Below are 19,679 nucleotides of genomic sequence, written 5' to 3' on the forward strand. Positions count from 1 at the left end.
GAAATCAATAAAAACATATATATATATATATATATATATATGTATATATATATATATATATGTATATATATATATATGTGTGTGTGTGTGTATATATATATATTTTTTTTAATGTGAATTGCCAAAAAAAGTAAATGATTTAATTAATACTGATTTCATGTTTCTCTTTCTTTCTTTCTTTCTCTTTCTTTCTTTCTTTCTTTTTTAAAAAAATAATATTTTTATTGATTTTTTTTTTTAAAGAGAGGAAGGGAGAGAGAGAGAGAGCTAGAAACATCGATGAGAGAGAAACACCGACCAGCTGCCTCTTGCACACTCCTTACCGGGGATGTGCCCACAACCAATGTACATGCCCCTGATCGGAATCAAACCTGGGACCTTTCAGTCCGCAGACCGACGCTCTACCACTGAGCCAAACCGGTTTTGGCTGATTTCATGTTTCAATTACATAATTTTGAATATAGTGGCTTGTATAAAATATATCATTAAATTTAAAAACATGGTGACTACTTTCTAGGATTTTCTGCTTTGTGTACCTGCACCACTTTGGTCTAGATTTTCCTTTTCTCCTCCAGCTCATTTTGATTGCATCCCCAGCACTTTCTCTCATTGTTTGGCCCTCTCCTGACACTCCTAACTCCATATCAACATCTCCTTCCTGGAGAACCTGACCTGGTAGAGGGGTTTGTTCTCAAAACCGTCAGAAGCTGGTTGATTGCTGCTTTGTTTTTCTTACTAAAGGGATATCAAGGCCACATAAGATTGTGACTGTTAACGGTTCGCCAGCACCCATCTGTATTCAGTGGTTTGCAAGCATATCTTGTCATTCAATCTATATATGTAAAAGGTTAAGTGTCCATTTGTCAGACCAGTAGCTATGATGTGCACTGACCACCAGGGGGCAGATGCTCAATGCAGGAGCTGTTGTGACACACACTGACCATTTAAAAGTAAATGGCTCAAAAATAAATAGATAAATAAATAAATAAATAAATGGCACCACGGAGTTGGTGCCAACAAACCAACACTCGACTTCCCCCAAGTGGGACACGGGCCCTGCCACCACCCCAGAACTATAGCCCACCAAATCACTGCCAAAGCTGCCGAGACCTCATGGCTCAAAATGTGGCCCATAGCCCAGCTTAGCTCAGAAATGGTCACTGTGGTAATGATGTCACAGAGCAACACCTGGTTTCCTCTTCCTAGCAATTAGCCTCCTTGGAGTTTCTTTAGCCAGGAACCAGGCTTTCTTGATAGCCAGGTGCAAAAATTTCACAATTTAACCAAATGTTTGTGAAGCATTTTCCCGTGCTTCATCTCATTTGATCCTCACAGAAATCCTGGAGTAGGTAGATAGGAGAATCCTATTTTATATTTATTAGCCAGAAAGCAGAGATCTAGAAAGCTTAGAAACTAGATTCTACTGAAAAGAAGAAATGGTGGACCTTGAATATGACTTCAGGTTTTCTCACTGTGCAGAATAGAGCCAAACACTGCTGCAGTTAAATATTTTACCTGTTGTTCTCCCTGTATGATCTATAATAATAATCTGCTTTGTGTTGATATTTACTGCTGTGTTGCTGACAATTACCTGAAAGAGAAGTTGGGGTGCTTCACTGGGCTGGAAAAAGTTTAGTTACACCAGAAAACAGGTTTAATTAAGCAAGTTTATCTATATATCTATAAAAGGCTAAGTTGACTCACACATGCATGATACATGTAAAGCTCTCACTGGTGCCAATTGCACATGTGTGTTGTGATCTGTCACTGTTGATTGTGAATTTGGTTGACACTTCTGTTACAGAGAAAGGGTGAATAGTGGTATTAAAATATTTCTTCTAATTAATTTCCTTTCAAAGTGCACAAATTCATGTACCAGGACACTATTTTTTTAATTATTATTTTAAAAAAATATATTTTATTGAGTTTTTACAGAGAGGAAGAGAGAGGGATAGAGAGTTAGAAACATCAATGAGAGAGAATCATCAATTAGCTACCACTTGCACACCCCCCACTGGGGATGTGCCTGCAACCAAAGTACATGCCCTTGACTGGAATCGAACTCAGGACCTTTCAGTCTGCAGGCTGACACTCTATCCTCTGAGCCAAACCGGTTTCGGCAGCCAGGACACTATTTTTTAAGTGAATGTTCTTCAATATATGTTTGACTTTGCTACCTGGTTGTTCTTCCTGTTTTTACATGAGGATTTGGGAAAACAGAAAAATTGTGCTAACCCTGCCCTCATCTTTCTGAGATCTACGTGAAAATTCTTATCAACTGTACCTACAGTATTAATGCCATTATTTGGCCAGCATATTTCCACCACTTGCTGTCCCTAATGAGGTGATTTACAAGTATACTCCAGCTTAATGATAGTATCCTTAAAAATGTCTTCAGATCATTTTCCTTATTGTATCATGGCTATCTTCTGATCTCAATTTGATTTCTCTCTCAAAAGCAATTATGTTGATTAGCTGAGATTAGCTGAGATGATGATATCCTTCGTTGTTCTATTTCTCATGATAAATTATTTGCACATGCAAGTTCATCCTTATTTTGGACCCACCACTTGTGCCAGGCATTGTGAGTGAGGTGCAGAGACCCAGAGAAGAATTAACTGCAGACCCCACACTGAAAGAGCTTGCGGTCAAATACATTTGTGTGCTGGAATTATGGATCTGTCCTTACCTCGTATCATGTCAGATTCCTGAAAACTACCTCTGGTAAAGAGAAGGAATTATGATCTTCTATCAAAGACTTAGGAAAAAACTAGTAAAATTTCTGGGAGGTAGAAACAGAAACTGCTACTGAGCCTCAAATTAATGTGGAGGATAAGATTTTGCTTTCAGCGATGAACTAAAAATATAGGTGGGAAGAGTTATTTAATGACCCAAGTTTTTCCTGAGAGGTAGCCAACTGGAGTAATTTTAATAGTCTGGTGAAAAAGGCCTCAGTAGCCCAACTGTGTCACTGGCCAACAGCTTCTGCAGGGAGCTATCCTCAGTGCAGGGTGTAAGTCTGTCTGAGCTCACTGCGTGGACACGGAGATGACACAGTGGGCTCCCTGGGAGGCGGTAGACAGACCTTCTCAGGACATTGCTGCTTGTTGAAAGTGATTAAGGTGAACTTTGCAGGCAGAGAGGGTTTAGCAATCTTCATTTTCTTATACAACATGAAGATATTTAGTGTGTGAATTATATGATAGAGTGTTTTCTATTGTTTAGATTTTAAATGTATCTTTGTGATATTATATATTTACTAGAGGCCTGGTGCACAAAATTTGTGCATGGGGGTGTGTGTCCCTCAGCCCAGCCTGCACTCTATCCAATCTGGGTCCCCTAGAGGGATGTCTGACTGCCCATTAGGCCCGATCTCCTGCCAGCCTGATTGATGCCTAACTGGGCCCGTGCCAGCCTTATTGCTCCTAACTGCCCTCCCCTGCAGGCCTGGTCCTCCCCAACTGCTCTCTCCTGCAGGCCTGGTTGCCCCCAACTTCCCTCCTCTGCCAGCCTGGTCACCCCTAACTGCCTTCCCCTGCAGGCTTGATCACCCACAACTGCCCTCCATTGCAGGCCTACTCCCTTCCAACTGCCCTTCCCTGCTGGCCATCTTGTGGCAGCCATCTTGTGTCCACAAGGGGACAGCCATCTTGTGTGTTGGAGTTATGGTCAATTTGCATATTATTCTTTTATTAGATAAGATGTATTATATATATACAGGGTAGGGTGACAGTATGTTTACAGTTTTGAGTACATGAAAACAGAGTTTATTATTGTATTCTTTATTAATTATTGCATTATTTTCCATAGGAAAGCTGTAAACCTACTTTTGTCATACCCTGTATATGTATGCAATGAATTGAATGTATAGGTTCCTCCAAAATTCATATATTAAAATCCCAACTCCCAAGGTGATGGTATTTGGATGTGGGGGTCTTTAGGAGGATAAGAGAGGACACAATGAGGAGGCGGGCTCTCACCAGACACTGAATCTGCTGGCACTTTGATCTTGAACTTCCCAGCCTCCAGACCTGTGAGAAATACATTTCTGCTGTTTATAAGCCACCCAAATTATGGTGTTTTGTTCCAGAACCCTGAACAGACTGAGATCATATAGATATATAAAATCTTTTTTAAGTGTGCTTGTGCTATAGATCACTTAGGTTAGTTATTCCCAGAAGGGCTGGAATTAGGGATAAACTACATAGAAATAGTCCATGAATCGAACTAGGGCAATAAATGAAAGAATTCACAGTTTATGCAGCTATATTTGTATTTAAGTTGTCAATTTAGTGTAGCTATAACTTGGTCTTAAAACATAAACCTAACGAGTTGTGTAATCCTCACCTGGTACTATTCTTTGTATGCCCCATTGAAACAGTACCCTTTTGTTTATTTGTTTGTTTGATCAGAAGGCCCTCCTTTTCTTTGCCTTTTTAGTCCCAGAAACATGCTAAGTTGACATTTTCAGAGAAAGTTTATCATGTCTCCAAGATCCTTCTCTCAGGGTTTCAATAAAATTTAGTTTTTTATTGTTATAAATATTTGAATATACAAACTATGAAGATTAACTGAATTTTATGTTGTAATCAATGAAACTTATGGTGATATCAATTAATCTGAAACAGTTAAGGATGAACATAATTACTATTGCACATCACAAAATTTAAAGTATTGAATTTTGGCATAGTGTTTAACTATTGAAGGATAATATAGATATAATTCCGTAAAAACATCTACACTATTAAGAGAGATACATGTAAATTGACTGTCTTCTGCTACACCCAGCAGCCAATTAGGAGCAAGTATGCAAATTAACCCAATAAAGATGGTTGTGGCCATGGAGCTGGAGTGAGCAGGAGGCTTGGGTTGCCCCTGATAATGGAGGAAACCAAGCTTCCCGCCCGCCCTGGCTGCAACTCAAGGAGTGGCTGAGAGCCTGGGTTGCCGGGGGTGTGGCCAGCCTGATAACAGCCATCAGCTCCTCAGCCAGGCTGGCCAGGCACCTTAGCAGGACTCCTCACCCTGAAGGGGCTGTGGCCAGCCTGAAAACAGCCCTCAGCCCCTTCCCCTAGGCTGGTCATGCCCCCATGGAGTAAGAGTCCCCACTGGGGGGGGGGGGTGTGTGTGACAAGCCTGCAAATAGCCATCAGCCCCTCACCCAGGCTGGCCAGGCACTCTAGAGGGAATCCCCACCCTAAAGGGGGTGTGGCCAGCTTGAAAACAGCCCTCAGCCCCTCACCTAGTCTGGCCACACACCCCCAGTGGGGACTCTCACCCCATGGGGGCGTGGTTGGTCTGCAAACCACCACAGGCCTTTCGCCCAGGCCGCCTCACGCTCTAGGGAATCCTCACCCGGATCCGAGAGACCCTTCAGAACAAACCAGCAGCCCCCCCGACCCCCAAGTACCAGGCCTCTAACTATACTAATAAAAGGGTAATATGCTAATTAGATTGGGAGACGTTCCAGGAGACCTTCTGGATGTTCTTCTGGACAAAGCCATGGTGGCAGGACCAAGGTAGAGGTGGTTAGAGGCCAGGATGGGATGGCAGTTGTGGGTGTCAGGCCAGTGATGGGGGGCTATTGGGGGTAATCAGACTTGCATAGGGGGCAGTTGGGGGTGAGCAGGCCATAAGTGGAGGTCAGTTGGGGGTTATCAGGACAGCGGGGGAGGCAGTTTGAAGTGAGCAGGCCAGCAGGGGGTCATTTGGGGGTGAGCAGGTCAGCAGGCAGAGTGGTTAGGGGCAATCAGGTAGGCAGGCAGGTGAGTGATTAGGATCCAGCAGTCCCGGATTGTGAGAGGGATGTCCGACTGCTGGTTTAGGCCAATTTCCTGTAAACCAGCAGTAGGACATCCTTTGAAGGATCCCAGATTGGAGAGGGTGCAGGTCGGACTAAGGGACACCCTTCCCCCCCATGCATGAATTTTGTGCACAGGCCACTAGTATTAATTATAAGGATTCTATTGGAGGTATAATTTAATAGATTACAAATTATCTATATGTATGAAGAGGCAATATGCAAATTGTCTAGGATGCTGTAATATCACTCAGGAGGAGGCTGTGTGTGCAGCTGGGTAGGAGGGGACTGCGTGTGCAGTGAGGCAAGCCACAGATGGTACAGGCCCGGATATAAAAGAGCCCGCCAGCCACCGTGGCTATAGGGAGGTCCAGAGAGAGGAGGGTCTGCCAGCTGTGGCGTGCTGGCAGTCCTGCCTCTGCAGGTGAGCTGCAGAGGAAACACCTTTTTGACCACTCATTGGCCAAGGTCCCTGTACACCACTCACAGTGTTCTTGGTAACTTGGGTAATAAGAATCCAAGAAGTGATCTAGGGTTTTTTCCACCTCACTCCTGGAGGAAAAAATGAAGGTCTGCTGCTGGAGGGGCTAAGAAATATCAAATCCTGCCCTAGCCGGCTTGGCTCAGTGGATAGAGCCTTGGCCTGTGGACCACAGGGTCCAGGTTCGATTCTGATCAGGGCATGTGCCTAAATCGCAGGCTCTTCCCTGGCCAGGGCAGAGGTCAGGGTTCATGCAGGAGGCAACCAATCGAAGTGTCCCTCTCACATTGATGTTTCTGTCTTTCTCTCTCTCTTCCACACTGTCTAAAAATCAATGGAAAAATATTCTCAGGTGAGGTAAAGAAAGAAAGAGAGAGAGAGCGAGAGAGAGCGAGAGAGCGCGAAATGTGATATCCTATGAAAAAGACATCTTTAAAATGACTGAAAAAAGTTTGTCATTTTTTCATAACGAAGGGACTGGACTCCGTGTTGATGAAAATACTCTGGTGGCTGTGGTGGCCAGCAGTGGCAACAGCCATGGGTGATTGGGGCGGCGCCTTCCTCTGATCAGCCTGGTCCCCTCTCATAGAGGGATCCTGGACTGTGAGAGGGGGCAGGCTGGGCTTAGGGATCCCCCCTCCAGTGCACAAGTTTTCGTGTACTGGGCCTCTAGTTTTCTACATAAGTACTTATGGAAGAAATTTCTGTCGGTTATTGGAACCCGGAATTATTATGTAGCTCCTAAGCTTTTGTTTACTTCTTAAGGACCTTATGTTTTATAACTGATCATGTTTCTCTTTGCAGTGCCTGCCAGGAAGCTCAGAGCTAAATGTATGGCTGACCCATAGTAAATTTGGAGGATATGACAGCATCCATTATCTGTCCCTTCACCTCACTTTTACTCTGCCATTATTTCTTACCTATTAAGCTTTTGTCATAACTTGTTTTTATTTTATGTTTTGATAAGTCTCTAAGTTTTAATTAAGAACTTTGAATAAAGTGAGTAGCTCATATAAATAATTACAAGTGATAGGCATTTACGTAGTCAAACGCATTAGTTCTGGGTTGGTGCTGCCTGTGTGCCCACGGGATGAAGCAGGAAGTTGCCCTGAACTCTGTCCATCTCAGGTCTCAGGACCCATTATGTAGGAGTAGGTGGGAGGCCAGGTTTCACCATTTCTTTCCTTGGAGCCAGCGCCTCTCAGGTGTTCCGGGGCGGTGACTGCATAATTTCTCATTTTTCTTCCCTATTCTCCATTTTCAGTGCTTGCGTTCACAGTACAAACAAAAAGTGCATTAGAAAAGGAGGATTCTTGCCCCCAAATACCTTCTTTTGCTGCGTAAAATCCCACCAGACCTAGAATTATTGGGCCAAGAAACCAATGCCTATGGAAGGACTAAGAATTGGGTCCTACTTCAAGTAGTAGGCGCAGATAAGGAACAGCATCTATAAAACTGAAGGGGGCATGAGAGAGCCCAAACACCTCTCTTTTTAGAAACAAAGAAATTGAGGCTCCCTGAGCTAACGTGATTCACTCAAAGGCATGCAGTTTATAAATGTTACAAACCAGGACTAAAACTCCTGGCTCCACACCCAGGGAATGTCATAAAATTGATTTTAAAGGACATGTATGGCATGGTACAGTTCATTATAAATATTTAGTCCATCACATGTATAAACTACTCCACCTTTGAAGCTGGCAGGCAGCAGCAGCTCCTGGGGACTCAGTGTTCACCCAGGTATCACAGTCATGACCATGAGAACAGAGATCAAGCAGAACACGAAGAGACAGACTGGGAGACAGAATACAGAAGAGCAAGTAGCACAATCCAATGAAATAATGGGCAAAGTTCCTAAATAGAAACTTCTCCTAAGAGGACTAAAAGACATAGGAAAGAATGCTCAAAGTCACTGATCATCAGAAAGATACAAATTAAAACAATGAGGGATCCCCTCACACCTACCAGAATTGATACCATCTGTCAATCAACAAACAAGTGCTGGAGAGGATGTGGACAAAAGGGAACCCTAGTATATTGCTGGTGGGAATGCAGGCTGGTGCAGCCACTATGGAAAACAGAATGGTGTTTCCTCAAAAAACTAAAAATGGGATCTCACTTCTGGGGATATAACCTAAGAATCCCAAAACACCAACCAGAAAGAATATACTATGCACCCCTATGTTCATAGCAGTGCTATTTACTGTAGCTAAGATCTGGAAACAGCCCAAGTGCCCAATAGTAGATGAGCTGTGGTACATTTATACCATGGAATACTATGCAGCAGCAAAAAAAGATGAATCTCTTACCCCATGAGATAGCATAAAGGGACCTGGACAGTATTATGCTAAGTGAAATAAGCCAGTCAGAGAAAGATAAGTATCTCCTGATCTCACTCATATGTGGAATCTAATGAACAAAAAAACCTGATGAATAAAATAGATCCAGAGACATAGAGGCATGGAACAGACTAACGAATCTTAGAAGGAAGAGGGGTGGGCGGGAAGAGATTTATGCAAGAACTTGTATGCGTACATGCATAACCCATGGACACAGATAATAATGTGACGAAGACCTGGGGGAGGCAGCGTTGGGGTGGATTGGTCAATGGGGGGAAAAGGAGGACATCTGTAATACTTTCAACAATGAAGATAAGTTATTTTTAAATAAAATTAAGGGAAAAGATGTAAAGGGTAAGATTTTGAAGAAAAGCAGAAATAGATGTAAAAGATAGAGACAAAAACAGGAAACAGAAAAATAACAGAAATGAGCAAAAATAAAACAAACAATGGGACTGTGGGGGTGAAAAGTGAGTAGGAAAGAGATAAGAAGGAATGTGACACAAGAGAGATGAGGAATGCCCCAGGGGCAGTCAAATGCTCAAGGATGTAGGTAGCAGGTGGAAGCACACATTAAGGACTTGTATTCATGATGTATTCATTTGTAAGATGTTGAGAGGCACCAATGTATTGCCCTCAAATGAAAATTAATACTACTTTAAAAAAAGTAAAACCAACAAATAAAAGCCAAAAGTTTCATGGGTAAAATTTTAGAAGGAGAAAATTTATTAATATAGGAATAGATTTTTTTTTTGTCTGCACAGAATTAGTTACACTGGGTTAAAAAAAACAACTGTCACCCCAGGTATAGCTTATTTTTCTTTAAAGATGCGAATTAAGCAGGGGATCTCAATTGTTACTTAGGAAAGTTGCAATTAGCTGCTGTGAGACCATGCTCTTTGGTTCTCCCTTTGTTTCACAGTGGCTTTAATTAAAGGCCCAGTGATGTGGGAAATTCACATTAATTATTCATCTGCAAACATTTACATAGGCTTCCCTGTTCCCTTTCAATAAATTATCGACTTCACATATACATAATTTAATGAAACGAGTAAAAATAGCCCATCTTCAGCTTCGGCCCCGCCTCTCTGGGCTTTGTCTCTTCAGTGCTCTTTGTGACTGGAGAAGATGTCCCGCTGTTATTAAGAAAGAAGAGAAGAAAGTGCATCGGCTGAAACTGTGTAGATGGTGTTTACTTTTTTCCTATATGATCATACTGATTAGTGTAAAGCTGTGGTTTGCAAATGTCCTTAATTTTTTTTTTTAATCAAGATGAGAGGTACCAGAGAATTGTGCCATTATTAAAAGCCAATATGACATTGGAATATATTAATAGAAGCATAATGTTCAAGAATAGAGCAGCAGCAAAAAGAAAAAAGAGAATAAAGCAGCAGTTTCTTCTATAATCCTCAGAGTGTGAAGAACCAAAGCTTCAGCTTGGAAAAACCATAAAAAGGGAAATGTCTAGGGGTTACAGTTGAAAGATAAGAATCAGCACAGAGAGTCTACTGTAAAATTAGAAATGCAGTTTAAGGAAAAATGCCATTCTAGAAGGCAGAGGCACAATTTGATAAGTACTTATTTAGTAGGTCTGCAGTGTGGCCTAACTCTTAAAGGTACATTGGCAAGCAGTTAAATGCAAGAATTCTTAAAGGATGGGAAAAACCTAGACTTTGGAGCCAGCTGGACCTGAATTGAAATCTCAACTCTGAGTTTTAGACACTTGAACTTTTAAAGGCCAATTAATTTTGATAGGTAATGTCTTAGCCCAGTATCATTTATTACAAGTCACAGAAACCAATTCAAACCAGATTAAGCATGGCAGGTTTGCTATAAAGAAACAAAGGAGTCTCAGGGAACACATATACAAAAATAGATCTGAGCTTTATGGAAATTGGAAAGTTTTCAGATTTTTCTTTTTTGCATGTTCTCCTTGAGTCTCTTATTTAAGACTAGAGGCCCGATGCACGAATGAAGATTTATGCAAGAATGGCCCTTCATTCTTGATAGATCCTCCCTTCCTCCAGTTGATGGACAGACATAAACCCCACCTGTGGCCAGACATTCCTGAGCTCTGAACCACCAATCAGCGCCTGCCAAATACCTTAAGCCCCCGATTCCTAAGTCCCTAGGTCCCTAATCAATCAGCATGTGCTGAGTGCCCTAAGCCCCACCCCCTATCCTTAAAAGTGCTTGTACCCCCGGTGCTCACTTTCTTCCTCCCCTCTCCGTGGAAGCAGCCAGCAGGGGTACCCTTCCCTCCAATAAAGCCTGTGTGTGTCCTGCCATCACGATCTTCGGCTACCTTCTTATTTAATATATTAGTTCTCCTGGCTGCTGGCACTGCCTTCGCTCTCGATGGAGCTGCCTTTCTGCCTTCCCATGCTGCCTAGAGGTCTGGAGTGTCTGTGGTGGTTCGGAACACCTGCATCATCACCATGGCAACGATGTAAGCATCCTGCCCTGTGCTCAGCGCCTGTGTATGCAAATTAACCCACCAGCTTTGATGTGTTAATTTACAAACTTGCTCCTGATTGGCTGGTGGGCATTGCAAAGGTATGGTCAATTAGCATGTTACTCTTTATTAGGTAGATTCCTGTGAAAGATTTGTATTTTCTGAAGAAATTAAAGAGGACCTGAAGAAATGGATGGATGTCCCATGTTTGTGTATTAAAAAACTTAATATTGTTAAGATGGCCATGCTCCCCAAATGGATCTATAGGTTCTACACAGTCCCTATAGAAATTCCAGCTGAATTCACCTGTCTGGGAACTTATTCCATAAGGCCCAGCTCACACTGTTACCTCCTCTCCATGACTTCCCTGACTCTCCAAATTCTTGACAATGTAATTGTAATTGGTTGTGTTTTCTTAGGCTCTTTAGACATCTGTGGTAGCGGTTTTCTCATGGTTTAAAGGCATCACCAGGAGACCATGAGTATTGGCTATTTCCTTGTGACTTGGGTCTAAACTCCAAATACAGTGCAAAATGCCAACACTCCAAAGCAAAAAACAACAAATGCCACACCCCAAAATGCACGTATATTCTAAAGGTACTAGTAGATACTTGGATGCTATCTACACTTCATATCTAAGATATGATTCTTAGCTGTCCAGGTAGACACCTGGTACAGTTTAAAAATGAAAAAAAAAATAATCTTGAAATACTTACATATATTTTTGTTCAAGGTGCTTTATATGAAAATACTTCCAGTATTCATGCCAGGCTTAAATGAGATAATGCAAAGTGCCTAACACCTAGTAGGGACTCTACAATTGTTCTTCCTCCTACCCAATGCCTTCTCTTCCAGAGTTGTCTCAGACCTCAGTGAATCATTGCTTCATGGAATTTCAAAGCTGGGAAGAAATAGATCTTCATTTTCATTGCCATGACGACAGAATCAGAGAAGTGAAAAATTGCCTCCGGAAACAGTGCGCAATCGTTAACAAAGTCTCACCTTTTTAATTAGTGGCAAGTATGTGATTTTCTTCCTTCTCTTTCCCCTTTTGCTTTATCTAGTTTCCCTAATCCTATTTATTTACTCTGAACGAACCAAAAGAAGTTGGTTATTGATTTTCTACAAACTGAGAAAATGTTAACAATTATATCCAATACTTACCTTGCAATTGCTGCCTGCAGAATACCATTGAAGGTACGTGGGTGTTGTTATCTGAAAGTTAGATAATAATCAGTACCCACATTTCCAGATGTCTTTAAGCTATAGTTATATTTTATTCATAAAATCTCAAAAATCTTTCTTTCACCCTCTAAATCGGATCATTTCCAAATAAAATCTTTCTACTCTTTGTTTTGAAATGCCTCGCTTAATTCATTTCCATGGTAATAGATTTCATTTCTTCATCATTTTTTTTGTGGGCTTAATTACCAACCCAATCTGCTAAAACTCAAGGATCTTCTCTCTTAGAAAAGATTGAGAAAGTAGTCATTGTCACTAATATATTTTAAATGCTTTAATTAATAAGGATCCCATTATGACCTCTTCATTATGATAAACAAACTGTGGTCTTTTTTTTTTTATCACATGTTAGAGTACAAAGCTATTTTAAAATAATATGTTCTGCTTAAAACATATTTTTAAAATGTTGCTTTAAAAACCCGACTTTTTAAATTAAAAATTTTTTTTTCTTTTAATCCTCACCGAAGGATATTTTTTTTCATTGATTTTCAAAGAGTGGAAAGGAGGGAGGAGCAGGAGAGAGAGAGAAAAACATTGATTGGCTGTTTCCTGCATGTCCCACTATTGGGACTGAGGAACAAACCTTCAATTGAGGTACCTATCCTTTCCCAGGAATCAAACCCCAGACCCCTTTGGTCCATGGGCTGACACACTAACCACTGAGCTAACTGGCCAGGGCAAAAGGCTGACTTTTCTTTGAATGTTCTGAGTTGACTAGAGGCCTGGTGCACAAAATTTGTGATCTGGTATGGCCCCTAGGCCTGACTGGTGATCAGGGCTGATTGAGGCCTTCTGACTGCCAGCTGGGACCTTCCTTCATTCCACGCAACCCCTTGGTGGTTAGCGCATGCCATAGCGAGTGCTCGAACTCCCACCCAGTCTCCTGAATTCCTAAGGGGACACTTTGCATATTAGCCTTATATATATATATATATAGATTTGAAAGAGAGGAAGGGCGAGTGAGAGAGAGAGAGAAGCATCAGTGAGAGAGAAACATTGGTTGACTTCTTCCTGCACATCCCTTACAGATGGAGCCCACAAATTGGGCATGTGCCCTGATTGGAAATCGAATCAGCAGCCTTTAGGTGCACAAGATGATGGCCAACCAACTGAGACACACAGGCTTGAGCAAAAGCCTGATTCCTTAAAAGCAGTTTAGCAGAAATGTGTAACCAGAGTCAGGCTTCAGGACCAGTAAAGAAGTTATGTACTAAAAATTTCTTCCTTGACAGAAGAAAGGAGTAACAGGGGAACACAGTGCCAGTAACGTTGTTTCTTTCTCGTGATAAAAGATCACTACAGGTATGGAGGTCATGCTTCTTACATGCAAATATGAACAGCAGAACTCTCTTTGGGATTTTGAGAAGTTTTTGGAGCAGAAAATAACCTTCCTCTTATGCAATTATAGAGAGGGATCTATTAGATAAGAGAGAACAAAAGGGGGGAGGCAATGATAAGATATGTAGACAGATAATAATTTAAATATGTTTTTAATTGAATTTTTACAGAGAGGAAGGGAGAGAGAAAGCTAGAAACGTTGATGAGAGAGAAACAGCGACCAGCTGCCTCTTGCACACCCCTTACTGGGGATGTGCCCGCAACCAATGTACATGCCCTTAACTGGAATCGAACTCGGGACCCTTCAGTCCACAGACCGACGCTCAACCACTGAACCAAACCGGTTTCGGCTAGACAGATAATAATTTAATAAAAACAAACAAACAAACAAACAAACAAACAAATAAATAAACTCAGAGAGAGAGAGAGAGAGAGAGAGAGAGAGAGAGAGAGAGAGAGAGAGAAGCAAAAGGAAGTGCTAAGAATGAAATTATAGCAAAGATTGGGGTTGCCCACCTAATATGCATTCTCCTCTTTTTCCTTACTAAGGGAAGGCCAGTTTTCTCAGAGGCAGCATTCAGGTTAACAAATATTACATTTCCTAGTACTCCTTATGGGTAGAAGTGGACAAGTGATATAATTTGGGCCAATGTTGTACAAATGGAAGTTTACTTTAAGTTTAAGTTTCTGGGGATACTTCTTAAAAGTGAGTGATCCATGGCTGGGGTGCCTTTTCTGCTCTGTGGACTTCTTCCTTTTTCCTGCATGACGCATGAACAGTATAATAGACTAGAGGTCTGGTGCACAAAATTCAAATTTGTGCATAGGCAGGGGTGGCGAGGGGGGTGGGGGGGCTGTGTGTCCCTCAGTCCAGCCTGCATCCTCTCCAATCTGGAACCCCTAAAGAGATGTCCAATTGCCTGTCCGTTTCAACCTGATCCTATTGGACATCCCTCTCACAATCCAGGACTGCTGGCTCCCAACCGCTTGCCTACCTACCTGCCTGATTGCCCCTAACTGCTTCTGCCTGCCAGTCTGATCATCCCCTATCCACTTCCCTGCCAGCCTGATTGATGCCTAACTACTCCCTTGTTGGCCCGATTACCCCTAACTGCCCTCCCCTGCAGGTCTGGTTGCTCCCAGCTGCCCTCCCCTGAAGGCCTGGTCACCCCTAACTGCCCTCCTCTGCAGGCCTGGTCACCCCTAACTGCCCTTTCCTGCCAGCAATCTTGTGTCCACAAGGGGATGGCCATCTTGTGGGTTGGAGTGAAGGTCAATTTGCATATTACTCTTTTATTAGATAGGATGGGGGTCCCTTTACCTTGCACATGTGAGAGAAAGCCCTGAAAATCACAGCACCTCAACTCAAACCTCAATCTTGTAATAGTTTCTTCGATGAGATCAGTGTTGCTTGAGATTGGCTGCTTATCAGAACACCGGAGGATATCATAAAAACGAAGGGTTGGGATTTACACTAAGGTAGCATATAGTAGGAGATAGAAGGTAATTCCTGCTACAAAACACAGACACTGTCACTTCCATTCAACATTTCCGGGGGCCTTAGGAAGTGCAATAACGCAAAAAAAAAAAAAAAAAAAAAAAAAAAAAGAAGCAAAAAAAGATAGAAAAGGAAGAAAATAAGCTTATTTTTAGATGGCATGATTGTGTATGTAGACTATTAAAAAGAATCTACAAATTCTTTGATTGATAAGTGAATTTAGTACAATTGTTGGAAACAATTTAGATGTACAAGAGTTAGGTTTTCCCCGCCCTGTGTGCCTGCAAAAAGGAAATAAAAAATGAAGTTTGAAAAATGATACCATTTACAATAGTATCAAAAATTTAAAATTATCTAAATTTAGGAATATATTTAATAAAAACGGACAAAAGCTGCTAAATATTATTGTAGGAAATGAAAAAAACTCTAAATATATTGATATGTCTTGTTATTGGATTGAAAGACTTAATATAAAGATACTAAAGGTCAGTGCACTAAATTTGTGCATGGGGGCAGGGGGGGGTGGTCCTTAGCCCGGTTTGCACCCTCTCACAATCTGAGACCCCTCAGGGGATGTCCGACTGCCGGTTTAGGCCCAATCCCTGCCTGTCTGCCTGATCGCCCCTAATCACTCTGCCTGCCTCCTTGCTCCTAACCTCTCTGCCTGCCTGATCGCACCTAACCACCTCTGCCCCACTGCTGGAGCTTCTTCTGGAAGGACGTCTGGAATGACATCTGGTAGGTTGTTCGTTTGTCCGATCTAATTAGCATATTACGATTTTCTTATTTTAGATCATTTTCCCCCCTAAATTAATCTATGGTTTCAATACAATCCTAATAAAATTCTCAGGAGATTTTATTGTGAAAATCAAGGTGCTGATTCTAAAATTCACATGGATGTGCAAAGGACTATGAGTAACCAAGGCAATCTTTAGAAGGAGAACAAAGCTGAAAGACTTACACTATCAAGACTATTAAATACCTATAGTAATTAAGACAGCCCATTATTGGAGCTAGGGTAGAAAAATTGATCAGGGAGAACAGAGTAGAAGAATAAAACTCCCTGCACACAGAAATCATAGACAAAGGCTACATACATTGCAGTTCTGTAGGGAGAGGACTGGCCTTTTCTTTTTTTTCCCTTTTAAAAAAAATATTTTTTATTAATTTTTTACAGAGAGGAAGGGAGGGAGATAGAGAGCTAGTAATGTCAATGAGAGAGAAACATCAACCAGCTGCCTCTTGCACACCCCCTACCGGGGATGTGCACACAACCAATGTACATGCCCTTGCCCGGAATCGAACTTGGGACCTTTCAGTCAGCAGACCAACACTCTACCACTGAGCCAAACCGGCTTCGGCAAGGGCTGGCCTTTTCAATAATGGGTTTGGGTTAATTAGCTGGCTCTACCCCAGTTACACAAAAATAAATTATACACGATTCCAGATATAAATGTGAAAGATAAAACAACAGTTTTAGAAGAAAATCTAGGAGAACATCTTTCTCACCTTGCTGTAGTCCTTTATTTATGGCCATGTTATTCCAACTTTAGGAACCCTAAATTGAAACTAGTTTTTTGTTTGTTTAGTTTTTCATCTCAGAGTGCCTCCCTCCCCTCAATCAAGAACATAGTAACTTCAACCTCCTTTCTTCCCCATCTTTATGGAGTGTGCAAAACTCTGGGAGACCATCTCTGGCCTGCCCATCAAGACTATTCCCCAGCTAGTCTCGTCCTTCCATTCTCTGCATGTCTTCTTGAACTGCTAAGAACTGTAAGAAAAGTGAGGACACTCAGATTTGACTTCCTGCACCCCCTTCCTTCTCTCTCTCTTCCCCACTCTCGTTTCTCTTTGAAAAGTTTCTGTATCCTTCTTGCTAGGATTGGAACCTCATTTATGTAACATCCTCGACCTGTTTTCATGATGACGTAACAGTAGCATCCTTTTGTTTGAATCCATTTGGCTTGTCTCTCAATCCTTAAAAAGGAGTTCTTGGAATTAAAAACAAACAAAACTGCAAACAATTATGACAACAACAACAACAACAAAAATAAAGCCTGGCTACAAGAAAGTAGCCTTTAAAAGCAAGCATCATTCTCAAAGCAGAAGAGTGACTTTTTCCCTTAGGTACCTGTTCTGTCATTATCCGTGCACAACAAAACCCATGGCTTGATCTAAAAGGGAGAAAAACTTCAGAAAAACACTATTTGCAAAAAGGAATTAAAAATGCATAATTTTATTTGTTTCAAATTATCTCCATTACACATTCTGTTGGTTGTGCCCGAATTTATTACTTCCCCACTGCCTAGTCAACCTTCAGTCCTTGCAGATGGATCATTTCTTCAGAGAACTCTTCCTAGGTCTCGTTATTTATGTTAAATTCCATTACAGGCCTGCTTAGCAACCTCTCTCCTTCATACCACTGTCACATTTGTTTTGAAGGATTATGTGATAAATTTCAGCATTTTCTACTTATGAGGTTAATAAAATGACTGGATTAATAAAAGTGGTGAATTGCCCAGTTTAATAAGAGCAAAGACCTTTTGATTTTTGTTACTTAATGTATCACTAGTGCGTTGGGCAAAACATGCTATGTGGTATATTCTCAACAAATACTGTTAACTCTATTATGTTATGCCCCATTATTAATGAGAAGTAAAATGTAATGAATCTGGCAGTTAATTTCTGTCCTATGTTCGTTCAGCCATTTTTCATATGGGAAGGTGGAAGATAAAGTACATACTTTCTAAGGGAGGGATTGGTGGGATGAGTGAGGTTAGAAGGTTAAATAGCAGGCAGTTCTATCTTAGGAAGCAGAGGGCGTGTGCCTGTATATTATGTTCTTTCATTAAGCTGATAAAACACATGCCAACTCACTGTTCTGGAATCACTGATACCGCCCTAAACTACTAATAAAAGGACCCAGAAACATTCCCATCAATAGCTAAGCTTTAGTTCGAAGTGCCACCAGGTGGCGCTAAATCACAGCTGGGGCTGGAATAGATGTGGATCCAGCAACAGAACCTCTGGAATTACTGGGCAATTAGCCACTTTGTTAACCCATTAACCCAGTGTTTTTCAACCTTTTTTGGGCAAAGGCACACTTGTTTCATGAAAAAAATCACGAGGACACGACCATTAGAAAATGTTAAAAAATTTAACTCTGTGCCTATATTGACTATATATAAAGTAATTCTCTTGAATAGGAATCAAATAAACACAAAGAAAGTATTTTATAATTACTTTATTATGAAATATTAAATAAACAAAATAGTGAAAAATTATAAAATTCTTGTCTTGTCTGCACCTACGGCACACCAGGCAACATCTCGCGGCACACTAGTGTGCCGCGGAACAGCGGTTGAAAAACGCTGCATTAACCTCACTAGAGGCCCAGAGCATGAACTTGTGCCTGGGTGGGGTCCAGCTGGGTGGCCTGTGGGAATTGGGCTGAAACCTGTTGGTGATGACACTTGCAGCTCCTCCCTGCCACTCCCACTCATCCTGAACCCACTGCTCCTGCCTTGGGCTCAGGCCCAATCAGTCCCTATCCAGAGAGGCTCATAACTCTTCAGTAGCACTCATCAGCCATGACTCCTGCATCTGGCGCCCTCCTGAGGGGAGTGGCTTGTGGGATTGGGCCGAAACCAGCTCTCTGGTGAGAGCTTCTACCCCCTGGTGGTCAGTGCACATCATAGTGAGTGGCTGAGTGGCCTTAGCAAATCATCAGCAATTATGCTTTGATTGATTGAACAGTCGACCTGTCACTGGATGACCAGACACTTAGCATATTAGGCTTTTATTATATAGGACTAGAGGCCTGATGTATGAAAGTTTGTGCAAGAATAGGCCTTCCTTCCCCTGGCTGCCAGCACCAGCTTCCCCCTGGCACCTAGGACCCAGGTTGGCTTCCCTCCAGTCCTGGCTTCATTAGGAAGGATGTCTGGAATGATGTCTGGTCTAATTAGCACATTACCTTTAATTATATAGGATAATAATGCAATAATACATTTTACATAATCTATTATAATTGTCTAGTTACCACAACACAGTGTTTGTTGAATTGATGAATGACTGCTTGAGACCTAAGAATGAACACTTAGTAACGGCGGAAAGACAAGGTAGGGTTGGTTATGAGGCAAAGGTATTTTGTTAAAGCAATAATGCTTTGAATTCTCTCACTTCAAAGATCCACACAGAGGTCTTCTCAGTTTATTCTGTGGAGTTACATTGGTTCTAAGCATTAAATAAATTCAAATATTTTCTTACGGTCACAAAATACAATGCAATAAGTTTTTCGTGAATATCAAGTCCACAAATGGATATTATATCCTCATGATGGCAGGATTTCAAATAAAATCAACAATCTATAAATAATAAATCAGTAATAATTTGATAATGGTAATAATAACAGCAGGTAATATTACTTGCCAGATATTATAATGGGCATTTTCACATATTTTACCTTACTGAATCCTTATAATAACCTATGAGGTAAGAATAATATTTTTATAAAGGTGATAGTT

This window comes from Pipistrellus kuhlii, unplaced genomic scaffold (genome assembly GCF_014108245.1).
Source record: "Pipistrellus kuhlii isolate mPipKuh1 unplaced genomic scaffold, mPipKuh1.p scaffold_m20_p_2, whole genome shotgun sequence".
NCBI lineage: Eukaryota > Metazoa > Chordata > Mammalia > Chiroptera > Vespertilionidae > Pipistrellus > Pipistrellus kuhlii.